This window comes from Pseudophryne corroboree, chromosome 9 (genome assembly GCF_028390025.1).
Source record: "Pseudophryne corroboree isolate aPseCor3 chromosome 9, aPseCor3.hap2, whole genome shotgun sequence".
Lineage (NCBI taxonomy): Eukaryota > Metazoa > Chordata > Amphibia > Anura > Myobatrachidae > Pseudophryne > Pseudophryne corroboree.
In genome coordinates, this window is record NC_086452.1 from 196,132,716 (window position 1) to 196,146,493 (window position 13,778).

Below are 13,778 nucleotides of genomic sequence, written 5' to 3' on the forward strand. Positions count from 1 at the left end.
TACAAGACGACGTCCTTTATATGCTCTATGGTTAGCAAAATAGCATCCCTGTCGAGGGTATCAATGTTGTCTGGCAGGGTATCAGACCATGCTGCTGCAGCACTACACATCTATGCTGAAGCAATAGCAGGTCTTAGTATAGTACCCGAGTGTGTATATACAGACTTCAGGATAGCCTCCTGCTTTCTATCTGCAGGCTCCTTTAGGGCGGCCGTATCCTGAGACGGCAGTGCCACCCTTTTAGATAATCGTGTGAGCGCCTTGTCCACCCTAGGGGATGTCTCCCAGCGTAACCTATCCGTTGGCGGGAAAGGGTACGCCATCAGTAACCTCTTAGAAATCACTAGTTTCTTATCAGGGGAACACCACGCTTCTTCACACAATTCATCAGATGGGGGAAAAGTCACTGGCTGCTTTTTCTCCCCAAACATAATACCCTTTTTAGTGGTAACCGGGTTAATGTCAGAAATGTGCAACACATTTTTCATTGCCGAAATCATGCATCGGATGGCCCTTGTGCACTGTACATTTGTCTCATCCTCGTCTACACTGGAGTCAGACTCCGTGTCGACATCTGTGTCTGCCATCTGAGCTAGCGGGCGTTTTTGAGCCCCTGATGGCCTCTGAGACGCCTGGGCAGGCACGGGCTGAGATGCCGGCTGTCCCAAGGCTGTTACGTCATCGAACCTTTTATGTAAAGAGTTGACACTGTTGGTTAATACCTTCCACATATCCATCCACTCCGGTGTCGGCCCCGTAGGGGGCGACATCACACTTATCGGCTCCTGCTCCGCCTCCACGTAGCCCTCCTCATCAAACATGTCGACACAGCCGTACCGACACACCGCACACACGAAGTCCTTTGGGGAGACAGAGAGTATGCCAGCACACACCACAGCGCTATATAACACAGGGATTTTCACTATACTGAGTGATTTTTCCCAATAGCTGCTTATTAACACAAATTGCGCCTAAATTTATGTGCCCCCCCCTCTCTTTTTTACCCTTGTTGTACTGGATACTGCAGGGGAGAGCCTGGGGAGCGTCCTTCCAGCGGAGCTGTGAAGAGAAAATGGCGCTGGCTGTGCTGAGGAAGATAGCCCCGCCCCCTCAGCGGCGGGCTTCTCCCGCTTTTTATAATGTTAATGGCAGGGTTTTTTGCACATATACAGTGTTGTACACTGTATTATGTGCTATTTGTGCCAAAAAGGTAAACTAATTGCTGCCCAGGGTGCCCCCCCCCCAGCGCCCTGCACCCTGCACCCAACAGTGACCGGAGTGTGTGGTGTGCTATGGGAGCAATGGCGCACAGCTGCAGTGCTGTGCGCTACCTTGATGAAGACAGGAGTCTTCAGCCGCCATTTTTCATCTTTATCTTCCGTCTTCTGACTCTGCAAGGGGGACGGCGGCGCGGCTCCGGGAACGGACGATCGAGGTCGGGCCCTGTGTTCGATCCCTCTGGAGCTAATGGTGTCCAGTAGCCTTAGAAGCACAAGCTAGCTGCAAGCAGGTAGGTTTGCTTCTCTCCCCTCAGTCCCTCGTAGCAGTGAGTCTGTTGCCAGCAGATCTCACTGAAAATAAAAAACCTAACAAATACTTTCTTTTCTAGTGAGCTCAGGAGAGCCCACTAGGTGCATCCAGCTCTGGCCGGGCACAGATTCTAACTGAGGTCTGGAGGAGGGGCGTAGAGGGAGGAGCCAGTGCACACCAGATATAGTACCTAATCTTTCTTTTAAGAGTGCCCAGTCTCCTGCGGAGCCCGTCTATTCCCATGGTCCTTACGGAGTTCCCAGCATCCACTAGGACGTCAGAGAAATACAGTATTACTATTTAAAACTATAGATTGTCTATAGTATTGGCTGTATCGAACATATTTAAATCATATTATTATACTTTATTTATATGGCGCCACAAGGGTTCCGAAACGCCCAATTACAGAGTATATATAAATTGGTCAGGAAAAGGTTAAGCATACCGTAGGAAATAAATACATAAACCTAATAGAACCAGTACTGCACCCCCTAAGCACACATTCTCCCACCTCATGATAAGGCTCCTGTCTCTTCTTCCTGGTAGCTACTATCTGGTCCAGTACACTGATTCTCAGATTCAAACACACAGAAAACTTGGTAGAAGCTGCCACACTGGGCATATGCAGTAGCTGTGCTCTGTCCATTAAACTGCATAATATGGCAGCAGTTCTAGTAACCGAATTATATACCATTGGTATTGTCATAATTTTAGCCACTTGCCAAGAGGATGGGGGTTTCCGTGCAACCGGAAACCCCCCTGCGTTTGCCTATGCCGTACACACTGGCCGACGGACCCGCGATATATCGGCCGTTCAAGAGAACGGCCGATATATCGGGCAGTGTGTACCCACCTTTAGGGCACCCCTAGGCCAAAAGTGTCTCAGTGAGAAAGTCATCCAAAAATATGAAATTGTGCTTCGCTGTCATCCTTAGGTCAGTTGTGTTTTGTAGACAGGGTTGCGCTTCTGTTTCTCCATGTATTTTACGGGTGTAGATCATCAAATAAACAGTGTCTAGGTCGACAGTCACCATGTCGACAGGTCAAAAGGTCGACATGAGTTTTTTTATTTGTGTCGTTTTCTGCTTAAAGTGACCGGGAAGCCGAATTAGTGCACCGCTTTGCTCGCCATGCTTCGGGCAAGGTGCGTTGCTTCGCTCGGCACAGATTACCGTTCCAATTGTAGTCCACGTGGATCGTTAAGCATGAAAAAGTTCAAAAAAAGAATTTTTTTGGGAAAAACTCATGTCGACCTTTTGACCTAGCACACGTCAACCTAGAAACCCTGTCGACCTAGCGACTGTCGACCTAAACAGTGTCGATCTTCAGACCGGATCCCGTATTTTACGACAGGCAGCCACCAGCACTGCTTTTGTCTAAAACATGGACCATAAATAATTTTGGGGCAGATGTATTAACCTGGAGAAGGCATAAGGAAGTGATAAACCAGTGATATGTGCAAGGTGATAAAGGCACCAGCCAATCAGATCCTAACTGTTAATTTACATATTGGAGCTGATTGGCTAGTGCCTTTATCACCTTGCACATATCACTGGTTTATCACTTCCTTATGCCTTCTCCAGGTTAATACATCTGCCCCTGTAATTGGTACTTGACCACCAACCCACGACGGCACCCAGTATGGGAACCACTGCTGTATATTCAAATAAATAAAATTACAAACACTGACCCATCAATTTATATTTGTGCAGGAAAAAAGGTGTGCACTGCGCTACAAAAGATGTGTCCGTCTTTCGGGATTGCGTGAGACGACAATAAACAGCGCACCACATGGCAGTTTCCTATTCCAGGGACAGGTTGTTTCCACGGTGTTTGTCCTGGTGGGTTTTTTATAGAAGTATGGCGTGGAACCCTCAGGGAAAACCTGAAGAACCAGTCAGTTCAGACTCATCTGTGCTATAAATGCCCTGTAACATGTGCCTGTGCGGCATACTACCCCTTCTGTGGGAACTGTGCATGCTTTGGATAGGAGATATCGTATTCTATGGCCAGGTAAAGCCGGATCTGCTGTTCTTATTGTCAGGAGAAATCCTTCCAGGAAATGTGTAACTCCTGGACGCCCATCAGCTGAGCCGTGACGAGGTGTGCCCTCTGTGTGCTGGTAACTGAGGAACAGAGCCGTCATTACACCCCATTCCTCCCCCACACTGTCACACCCTCCTCGCACTACACCTGGCAGCACATCGGCCGCCCGCTTTCATCATGACTGTACCTGTAACGTGAGGCGGTTATACTTATAGCATGGTGGGCGGGGTTACAACCATTATGGGCGGGTCTTTCTCTGTGAAGACTTCTTCTCTAGGCGCAATGGAGAGAGGAGGCGGGGCCGGATCCCGGAAGTGTTGTGTGTATGTGTCAGGCTAAGCCAGCCAAGGCAGTGAGCTGAGAGTGTCATCCAAGCTACTGAGTGAGTACACGCTATGTCTGTGTATAGTCATCATACTAAGCCAGCGCTTTCTCATGTGTACCCTGTGCAAGTCTGTGTTCCTTGTCACATCTGCCAGCCAGCTAGCTGTGCTCACACGTTGTGTTATTCTTGTGTCTCTCATTTATACAGTGTTCTCTCACATTAGAAGGGAAACTAATGATATCAGGATGTCTGCTTCTCTGACTGTGGGGTATACTTAATTAGTGACGCCCCCTCCCCCTCCTCCTCCTTCTCCTCCTCTTTAGATTTGCTGCTTTGAATATTATATTCATATGTCCTGTATGTATGTATGTGTATATATATATATATATATATATATATATATATATATATATATATATAATGTGTGCAGTATGCTTGTATATCTTCTGTCCAGGTGATCTACAGTTGCAGAAATGGCATAAAATGACTGTGATAAACTGTGGGTCTCATTCAGAATCAGTGGCAAATGCAAATAATAATGAGCGATTATCAGCACACTGCGCATGCGTACACAACCAAACAGAAGATGGTGCGCACGCGCCAAGCTTAGTTTCCATGATCGTACCTAGGTATCTGCGAGCATAGTAGCAATCACATTTAGCAACGATAAAAAGGAGTGGTGGAGGTGTGTCACTGGGTTTGGTATGCAGTTTCCGCGATGCGGGGCGCATAGTGGGTGTGTTGTGGGCGTTGCAATTGCAGTATAGGCAAAACAGATTGCAGAAATGGTAAACGCTTCATCAGCACAGGCTGAGTACATAGAGAGCTATGCAGACTGTGGAACTACTGATAGCAGCAAAGGTTCCAATGCTCAAGCTAATAATTGCAAAATCACAGGCGGGTTCAGTATGGATTACCGGTGGGTGGGATGCGGGGTGTCAAAATCCTGACAACAGCATCTCGCCTGCCAGAATGCCAGCAGCGGGGCGAGCGCTAAGTGTCTTCTTGTGGGCTTGCTGCACTTGCCATGCTGTGGGCTCGGTGGCTTGCTGCACTTGCCATGCTGTGGGCTCGGTGGCTTGCTGCACTTGCCATGCTGTGGGCTCGGTGGCTTGCTGCACTTGCCATGCTGTGGGCTCGGTGGCTTGCTGCACTTGCCATGCTGTGGGCTCGGTGGCTTGCTGCACTTGCCATGCTGTGGGCTCGGTGGCTTGCTGCACTTGCCATGCTGTGGGCTCGGTGGCTTGCTGCACTTGCCACAGGATCTATTCCCACTCATGGGTGTCGTGGACACCCATGAGTGGGAATAGCCGAGTTGCGCCGGGATTCCGTCCGGTGGCATTCTCAGCTGTCGGGATTCTAGCGTCGGTATCCCGACCGTCGGTAAATTAAGCGCTTTCCTCACAAGCAGCTGATGGCATTCACAGTGATGCAGGGATTGCTGTTTAGTGTGCTGCATGCCTAATTAAATAAATTTGTTTGTTTTTTTAAATCAACAAAATGACACTTTTTTTTATAGGTATGTATGTTATGTGTATGCCCATTTTAGCACAGTGCTTGTGTATAATTTATTACTATTGTGTATTACTTTAACATTTTACATGTATGTATTGTGTTTACACCATGACCCTTAATACCTGCCTGACATTGGGGGTAATTCCAAGTTGATCGCAGCAGGATTTTTGTTAGCAATTGGGCAAAACCATGTGCACTGCAGGGGAGGCAGATATAACATGTGCAGAGAGAGATAGATTTGGGTGGGGTGTGTTCAATCTGCAATATAATTTGCAGTGTAAAAATAAAGCAGTCAGTATTTACCCTGCACAGAAATAAAATAACCCACCCAAATCTAACTCTTTCTTCACATGTTAAATCTGCCTCCCCTGCAGTGCACATGGTTTTGCCCAATTGCTATCAAAAATCCTGCTGCGATCAACTTGGAATTACCCCCATTATTCTGACAGAATAGAGCAATCATAAACCATCCCAGTTTTGTGCTGACATCGATGTGTAAGAACTGCGTTTATTCTCGTAATGTTGATTGAATGTACGCAATGTTGCATTTGTAGCTATGCGCGCAGTGGGAGTGGGCTAGATTTGCAATGGGGTTGTATAATCACAGATGAGATTATGGGTTTGGTTAGAGGTCTTCGCAGATTGTGTTCGGTCGCAATTGCAGTCTGTGCTGAATGAAGCCCAGTGGCAATGGATCACCGTGGTCATTTTAAGTGTAATGCTGTTTTTTTTGTTTTGTTTTTGTTAAGGGGAAAACACAAGTGCAAATTGGTGATTGTTGTGATATAGCTACAGATTTGTAGTAATTCATTCTTTGTGTGCAATCTCCTGTTTTGTGAGTGCCAAAATGAGGGCAGTGCCCAGTGTACATAAAAGAATGTGTTTAGTTTGTTTTAACCATTAAACATGGACTCTGTATTTTATTTGTGTGCACTTCCTGCTGACTTGCATTACCAGTTCTGTCACAAGTTCACTGAGTTTAAAAACCCAAAAAAACACCAAGAGGCCTATTTTATGAATTGATGCTGTGTACTAATAGCCTAATGCAGGAGATTTCACAGATATCTCCTGCAGAACGCTAGTACGGATGGAGATTCTGACTTTCCATCGTCCCGCCGTATTCGCCACCCAATAAGTGAGATAAGACTGAGTAATTTTGGGCAAATAAATCAGTCACAGCTTTATTTCATCACAACACAATAACAACTGGAAAGCAGTGTGCAAGGCTTTCGTGACAGTGCACCACCTGGGCCGTGCTCGGCCCAACCTTGTAGGCATGCACGCTCCCTACTATATTTTCCATCTAGGACAGGCACACAACCACGCCCCCTATCATTGTGTCCAGCTACCATGCGCATAACACCCTCATCTAGTGTCCACATGCCACATTTTGCTGGAACCAGGCATCCGGCCGACTAACACCCCTTTTCCATTAGCTCAAAAAACACGGGTAAATGCACGGGGGCGCGCATTTACCCGTGTTTTTTGCAAGTGGAAAAGGGTCAACCCGGATCAAGTGACCCGTGAATCCTACCCGGCTATCTACCTGGGTAGGACACGGGAATGATCCGGGTAGGGTTGTAGTGTAAACGGGAGCCGTGTCGATGCGACACGGCCCCCGTTTACACTGTATGGAAGGGCGGCGCCGGGAGATCATGTGATCTCCCTGCGCCGCCCCTGCCGCATCACTAGAAGCGTCACCAACCCGGCATATGCCGGGTTGTGACTGTTGATGGGAAAGGGACCGAGCACGGGTCGCAGCAGGGGGCAGCTCCCGTATCAGGCACCCGGCTGCGACCCGTGCTCGTAGGTGGAAAAGGGGTATAATTTGTGCACTGCTCCTTCCCTGCCACACAAAGTTCCAGCGACCTAAGGACTGAAGCCCCACCCTGCTACCTCAAACCTTCCAGGGTGTCCTGTAGACATTGTTGAATATGTCCAGGCCTATGAGCACTCCATCGCACCTGTACAACTCTAAACCTTATCACTAGATGTTTATGCTGAATGGTGCTTCCCCCTTTAGCTGCGACCAATTTACTGATGGCTGCATTTACTTTTTTCCTGGCTTGGTCTATCCTGGCCCCCACCTCGGCTCCTCTCCACGAGAACATTGGGATTATTTTTGACCATATTATGTGCACATTGCTCAGTGCCGTAACCAGATATTTTGGTGTCCTAGAAAGAGCAGTGGAGTCCCCCTCCCCCCTATATTATGAATAGGCACTGCGTACGCTGAAAGCACGCACCCCCCAAAATGGGCATAGGTAAAGGGTGTGACCACACAGTAGTACCCCCGATTAAAATTATGCCACACAGTAATGCTTATTTCTCTTACATCCTTGGGGATACTGGGAATCCATTTAGTACCATGGGGTATAGACGGGTCCACTAGGAGCCTTTGGCACTTTAAGAATTTGATAGTGTGCGCTGGCTCCTCCCTCTATGCCCCTCCCACCAGACTCGGATAGAAAATGTGCCCGGAGGAGCCGGTCACATCGCTGGAAGCTCCTGAAGCATTTTCTGCATTTATTTTGTATGTTTGTTATTTTCAGGCAGAACTGGATGGCTCCAGCCTGCATGCTTCGTGGGACTTAGGGTGGGGGGGGGACAGCCCAACCTCTTGAAGGGTTAATGGTCCCATTCCCCACTGACAGGACACTAGCTCCTGAGGGAACTATTCACAAGCCCCACCACGGCGAGCGTACATTCCCGCAGCACGCTGCCACCCCTAACAGAGCCAGAAGCTAGAAGAGTGGTGAGTACTAAGCTGGCATCCCGGTTAGCGGGTCGCCGGCTATTATGGCGGCATGATAGCACGGAGATGCACGGCTTTGACATGGGGCGGCTGGGTCTCCAGACTCGGTACACAGTGCAGACGCACCGCTTCTGAGGTAGCGAACTGAGTCTAAGTACACTACGTGTATACACAGTACCCAGACTGGCATTACAGACTTAAATGGGTGGCTGACTTTAAGCACTAAAATTACCTCAGCCACTATAAAAAAGTGCGGCAAGATCTCGTGCCATTGTAAGGGCGGGGCTTCACTGAGCGGATCCAGCAGCTCACCAGCGCTATTTTCCCTCTGCAGTGGACACAGATGCTGACTGACAGGGACGCCCAGCTTCTCCGGAGGGACTCCAGATTACCTCATCGGTACCAGGGGGTCATAGCAGGGGATGAGAGCTTACTAGTGTTCTAAGTCCCCAATCTGGGTACTTAGTCTGCGACCCAGCTAAGCTTGGCATTAGCAGTAAGGGTGCTGTGTGCTGGCTCCATACTATCTCTGTGTCTCTCTGGAAGGGCACTTTGTGGGTTAACTGTGCATTTAACCTGTTCCTGTGTGTGTGTGCGGTCACTTTCACAGTATGTCAGACAAAGAGTGTGTTTCATGTAAGGCACAGTGTTCCTCTTCTCCAGGGGGTTCACTGCAGTGTACTCAGTGCAGTGTACCTTCCCAGGCTAGCGGGGCAGAGCCAGCTTGGCTGGATTCCATTAGGGGAATGATTTCCATTATTTCTACTAAATTGTCCCGTAATGAGAAAAAGATGCAATACTTAAGACAATCGATGACCTGAGTTTTTGAACAGAGACTCAGTACCCAAACCAGCGTCTCAGTCCCCTGCTATTTGTCCGCATAAACATCCTTTGGCTCATATCCTGCAGTCTCACTCTGATTATGAGGGGTCAGACATGGAGGAGGGGGAGGTGGACTCAGAGGTGGGGGAGGCTATTCTGTCACAGGGAATAGAGGCCCTCATAGAAGCTATCAGAGAAGTTCTGCATATCCCTGATAAGGTAACAGAGGAGACTGAGAAATCTTATTTTAATATATAAAAGAAATCCTCTACACTTTTCCTGTGTCAAAGGAACTAAATACCCTGTTTGAAGAACCGTGGGTTAATCCTGATAGGAAATTTCAAATCCTAAAAAGGTTGCTATCATCTTTTCCTTTTCCTCCTGAGGATAGGAAAAAATGGGAAAATCCACCGATAGTGGATGCATCAGCATTCAGGCTGTCACGGAAAATTGTATTGCCTGTCCCGGGTGCAGATTCCCTAAAAGGCACGGCTGATCGTAGAATTGAGAATACACTCAAATCTTTGTATACAGCTGCTGGGGTGGCCCCGAGACCCACTATAGCATGTGGGTGGATTACTAAGGCCATCACCAAATGGTCTAGTAACCTACTTGAGGGGTTAGGTACCTTGCCTCAAGGGGAGATTATTTTACTCCTGCAACATATACAGGACTCGGCAAACCTTATGGTGGAAGCCATAAAAGTAATAGGCTTGCTTAATGCACGCACCACTGCTTTGGCAGTGGCAGCACGCAGAGGCTTATGGCTACGCCAGTGGACTGCTGGTGCAGACTCCAGGAAAGGCGTGGAAGGCCTACCCTTCACAGGAGAGGCCTTATTTGGAGATTAACTAGACAAATTGATCTCCAAAGCTACTGCGGGTAAGTTCACGTATCTTCCTTTTGCAGCTCCACCAGCCAGGAAGGCCAACTCTGGACCTAATCTACAGTCCTTTTGGACTGCCAAGTTTAAGGGCAAGACCAGAGGTTCTTCTAAAGCCACCAGAGGCGCTAGAGCTAAACCATGCAAACCAGCAACTGCCGGTTCACAGGAACAGAGCTCAAGCTCTGCTTCCTCAAAGCCTTCAGCATGACGGTGGACCGAGATGCCTGGAAGACTGGCAGGTGGGAGCCCGACTAAGATTTTTCAGTCACATCTGGACAGGTTCGTGCCAGGATCCCTGCGTCATAAATCTTATTTCCCAGGGCTACAGACTGGAGTTTCAGGAGCTCCCACCTCAGAGACCTTTCAAATCAGGCTTACCAGTTTCAAGAGGCAAGTATAACCTTACAGGACGCCATTCAAAAACTGGTACAGACTTAGGTCATTGTTCCAGTTCCACCTCATCTGCAAAACAATGGATATCATTCCAACTTGTTTGTAGTACCGAAACCAGACTGTTCGGTAAGACCGATTTTGAACCACAAGTCATTGAACCCGTACTTAAGAGTGTTCAAATTCAAGATGGAGTCTCTGAGAGCGGTGATATCAGGTCTGGAGGAGGGAGAATTCCTAGTGTTCCTGGATATCAAGGATGCGTACCTTCACATTCCGATCTGGCCGCCTCATCAGGCTTATCTACAATTTGCACTGCAAAACTGCCACTACCAGTTCTAGGCCCTGCCATTCGGTCTCTCCACAGCACCGAGAGTGTTCACCAAGGTGATGGCAGAGATGATGATTCTACTCCCCAAACAAGGAGTGAACATAATTCCATACCTGGACGATCTTCTGATAAAGGCACCATCCAGGGAGCGCTGGATCAAGGATGGATTCTGAACTTACCAAAATCTCACCTGGAACCGACACAGAGGCTTCCTTTCCTGGGAATGATACTGGACACAGGGTATAAGAGACTGTTCCTTCCCTTGGAGAATACTATGGTAATCCAGTCGATGGTTCGGGCTGTCCTGAAGCCAACCTGCATCTCAGTGCATCTGTGCATTCGCCTTTTGGGGAAAAGGGTGGCCTCTTACGAGATACTTCAGTACGGTAGGTTTCATGAGTGGCCCTTACAGCTGGATCTGGTGGACAAATGGTCTGGATCGCATCTTCACGTGCATTAGAGGACTTGTCTGTCGCCAAGAGCCAGAATCTTCCTTCTGTGGTGGCTACAGACTTCTCACCTCGTCGAGGGTCCGAGGTTCGGGATTCAGAATTGGATTCTGCTAACCACAGACACAAGCCTCAGAGGTTGGGGAGCAGTCACCCGGGGGGGGTGCAGTTTCAGGGAATATGGTCAAGTCAGGAAGTCCTCCTTCCAATAAACATCTTGGAACTAAGGGCAATCTACAACGCCCTTCTGCAGGCTTCATCTTTACTTTAGAATCAGGCCATTCAAGTCCAGTTGGACAATGTAACGGTGGTAACGTACATAAACCGACAGGGCGGAACGAAAAGCAGAGCAGCAATGTCAGAGGTGTCAAGAATTTTCCTCTAGGTAGAAAAACACACCGTGGCGTTGTCGGCCGTCCTCATTCCGGGAGTAGACAACTGGGAAGCAGACTTCCTCAGCAGACATGACCTGTACTCGTGGAGTGGGGCCTCCACCCGGTGGTGTTCAGGTGGACGACACGTCGGTGGGGATATCCACAGATCGACATGATGGCCACTCGACTCAACAAAAAGCTCAAGCGTTATTGTTCCAGGTCGAGAAACCCACAATCGGTGGCGGTAGATGCTCTGACAACTTTGTGGGTCTACCAGCTGGTGTACGTGTTTCCTCCCTCTGATCCCAAGAATTCTAAAGAGAATAAAAAACGAGTTTTATGGTAAGAACTTACCCTTGTTAAAACTCTTTCTGCGAGGTACACTGGGCTCCACAAGTCTGGACAATGAGGTGTAGAGTAGGATCTTGATCTGAGGCACCAACAGGCTCAAAGCTTTGACTGTTCCCAGAATACACAGCGCCGCCTCCTCTATAACCCCGCCTCCCAGCACAGGAGCTCAGTTTAGATAACCAGCCCAATGCAGTAGCAGGAAAAGAGACAACGGTTAGTAGCCACATACACCACACTCTCACGACAAGAGAAGTGTCAGCGGCTAATGCCATATCAACCCAAAGAAGCTAAGTGCGTCAGGGTGGGCGCCTTGTGGAGCCCAGTGTACCTCGCAGAAAGAGTTTTAACAAGGGTAAGTTCTTACCATAAAACTCGTTTTCTGCTGCGGGGTACACTGGGCTCCACAAGTCTGGACAATGGGGTTGTCCTAAAGCAGTTCCTTATGGGAGGGGACGCACTGTAGCGGGCACAAGAACCCGGCATCCAAAGGAAGCATCCTGGGAAGCGGCAGTATCGAAGGCATAGAACCTTATGAACGTGTTCACAGAGGACCACGTAACCGCCTTGCACAATTGGTCAAGGGTCGCACCACGTTGGGGCGCCCAAGAAGGTCCAACAGACCGAGTAGAATGGGCCGTAATGTGAACAGGAGCTGACAGACCAGCCTTCACATAAGCATGCGCAATCACCATTCTAATCCACCTGGCCAGGGTCTGCTTGTGAGCAGGCCAGCCACGTTTGTGAAATCCAAACAAAACAAAGAGAGAATCAGACTTTCGAATAGAAGCAGTTCTCTTCACATAGATACGGAGAGCCCATACCACATCCAAAGACCGCTCTTTGGGAGACAAATCAGGAGAAACATAAGCTGGAACCACAATCTCCTGATTAAGGTGGAACGAAGAAACCACCTTAGGTAAATATCCGGGACAAGTCCTAAGAACCGCCCGGTCACGGTGAAAAATCCGATATGGAGAACTACAAGACAAGGCACCCAAATCCGACACTCTTCTAGCAGAGGCAATAGCCAGCAAGAACACCACCTTAAAAGAAAGCCACTTAAGGTCAGCTTGAACCAAGAGGTTCAAATGGAGACTCCTGCAACGCCTCCAAAACCACAACAAGTCCCAAGGAGCCACAGGCGGGAGGTCGGATACGCAACACACCCTGAGTGAAAGTATGAACATCAGGTAAAGTCGCAATTTTTTTCTCTGAAGCCACACCGACAAGGCAGAAATAGGAACCTTGAGGGAGGCCAGACGCAGGCCTAAATCTAGGCCCTGTTGTAGAAAAGCCAAAAGTTTGGCTGTACTAAACTTGGAAGCGTCATAATGGTTAGATGCGCACCAAACAAAGTAAGAATGCCAGACCCGATGGTAAATCCGAGCAGAGCCCGGTTTCCGGGCCCGCAACCTAGTTTTAATGACCTCTTCAGAAAAACCCTTAGCTCTTAAGACGGAAGCTTCAAGAGCCACGCCGTCAAAGACAGCCGGGCTAGGTCCTGGTAGACACAGGGGCCCTGAACGAGGAGGTCTGGGCATTGTGGAAGTAGAAGTGGACGCTCTGACGATAGGCCTTGCAGGTCTGAGAACCAGTGCCGTCTGGGCCACGCCGGAGCTATGAGAAGCAGATTTCCTTTTTCTTGCTTAAACTTCCGAATTACCCTGGGCAGGATTGACACCGGAGGGAACACGTACGGCAGCCGAAACCTCCACGGCACTGCCAGCACATCCACGAATGCTGCTTGAGGATCCCTTGTCCTTGCTCCGAAGACCGGAACCTTGTGATTGTGTCGAGACGCCATCAGATCCACATCTGGAAGACCCCACCTTTCCATGAGGAGTTGAAACACTTCTGGATGGAGGCCCCACTCGCCGGCATGCACGTCCTGATGACTGAGAAAGTCTGCTTCCCAATTCAGGACTCCCGGAATGAATATTGCCAGTAGATGGCGTTCTGCCCAACGTAGAATCCGTGAGGCTTCCTTCATTGCCAAACGGCTTT

At 48.8% G+C, this 13,778-nt stretch overlaps 1 protein-coding gene across 1 annotated transcript in view; it reads left to right on the forward strand.

Annotated features, from left to right (window-relative positions):
* Window positions 1-3,747: 3,747 nt before the first annotated feature.
* SLC35A3 (solute carrier family 35 member A3) overlaps window positions 3,748-13,778 on the forward strand; it is a 213,672-nt gene continuing 203,641 nt past the window's right edge. Inside the window, exon 1 of the mRNA XM_063940064.1 lies at window positions 3,748-3,958. The gene's annotated coding sequence lies outside the window, so the exon portion shown is untranslated. The remainder of the gene's footprint in view (window positions 3,959-13,778) is intronic.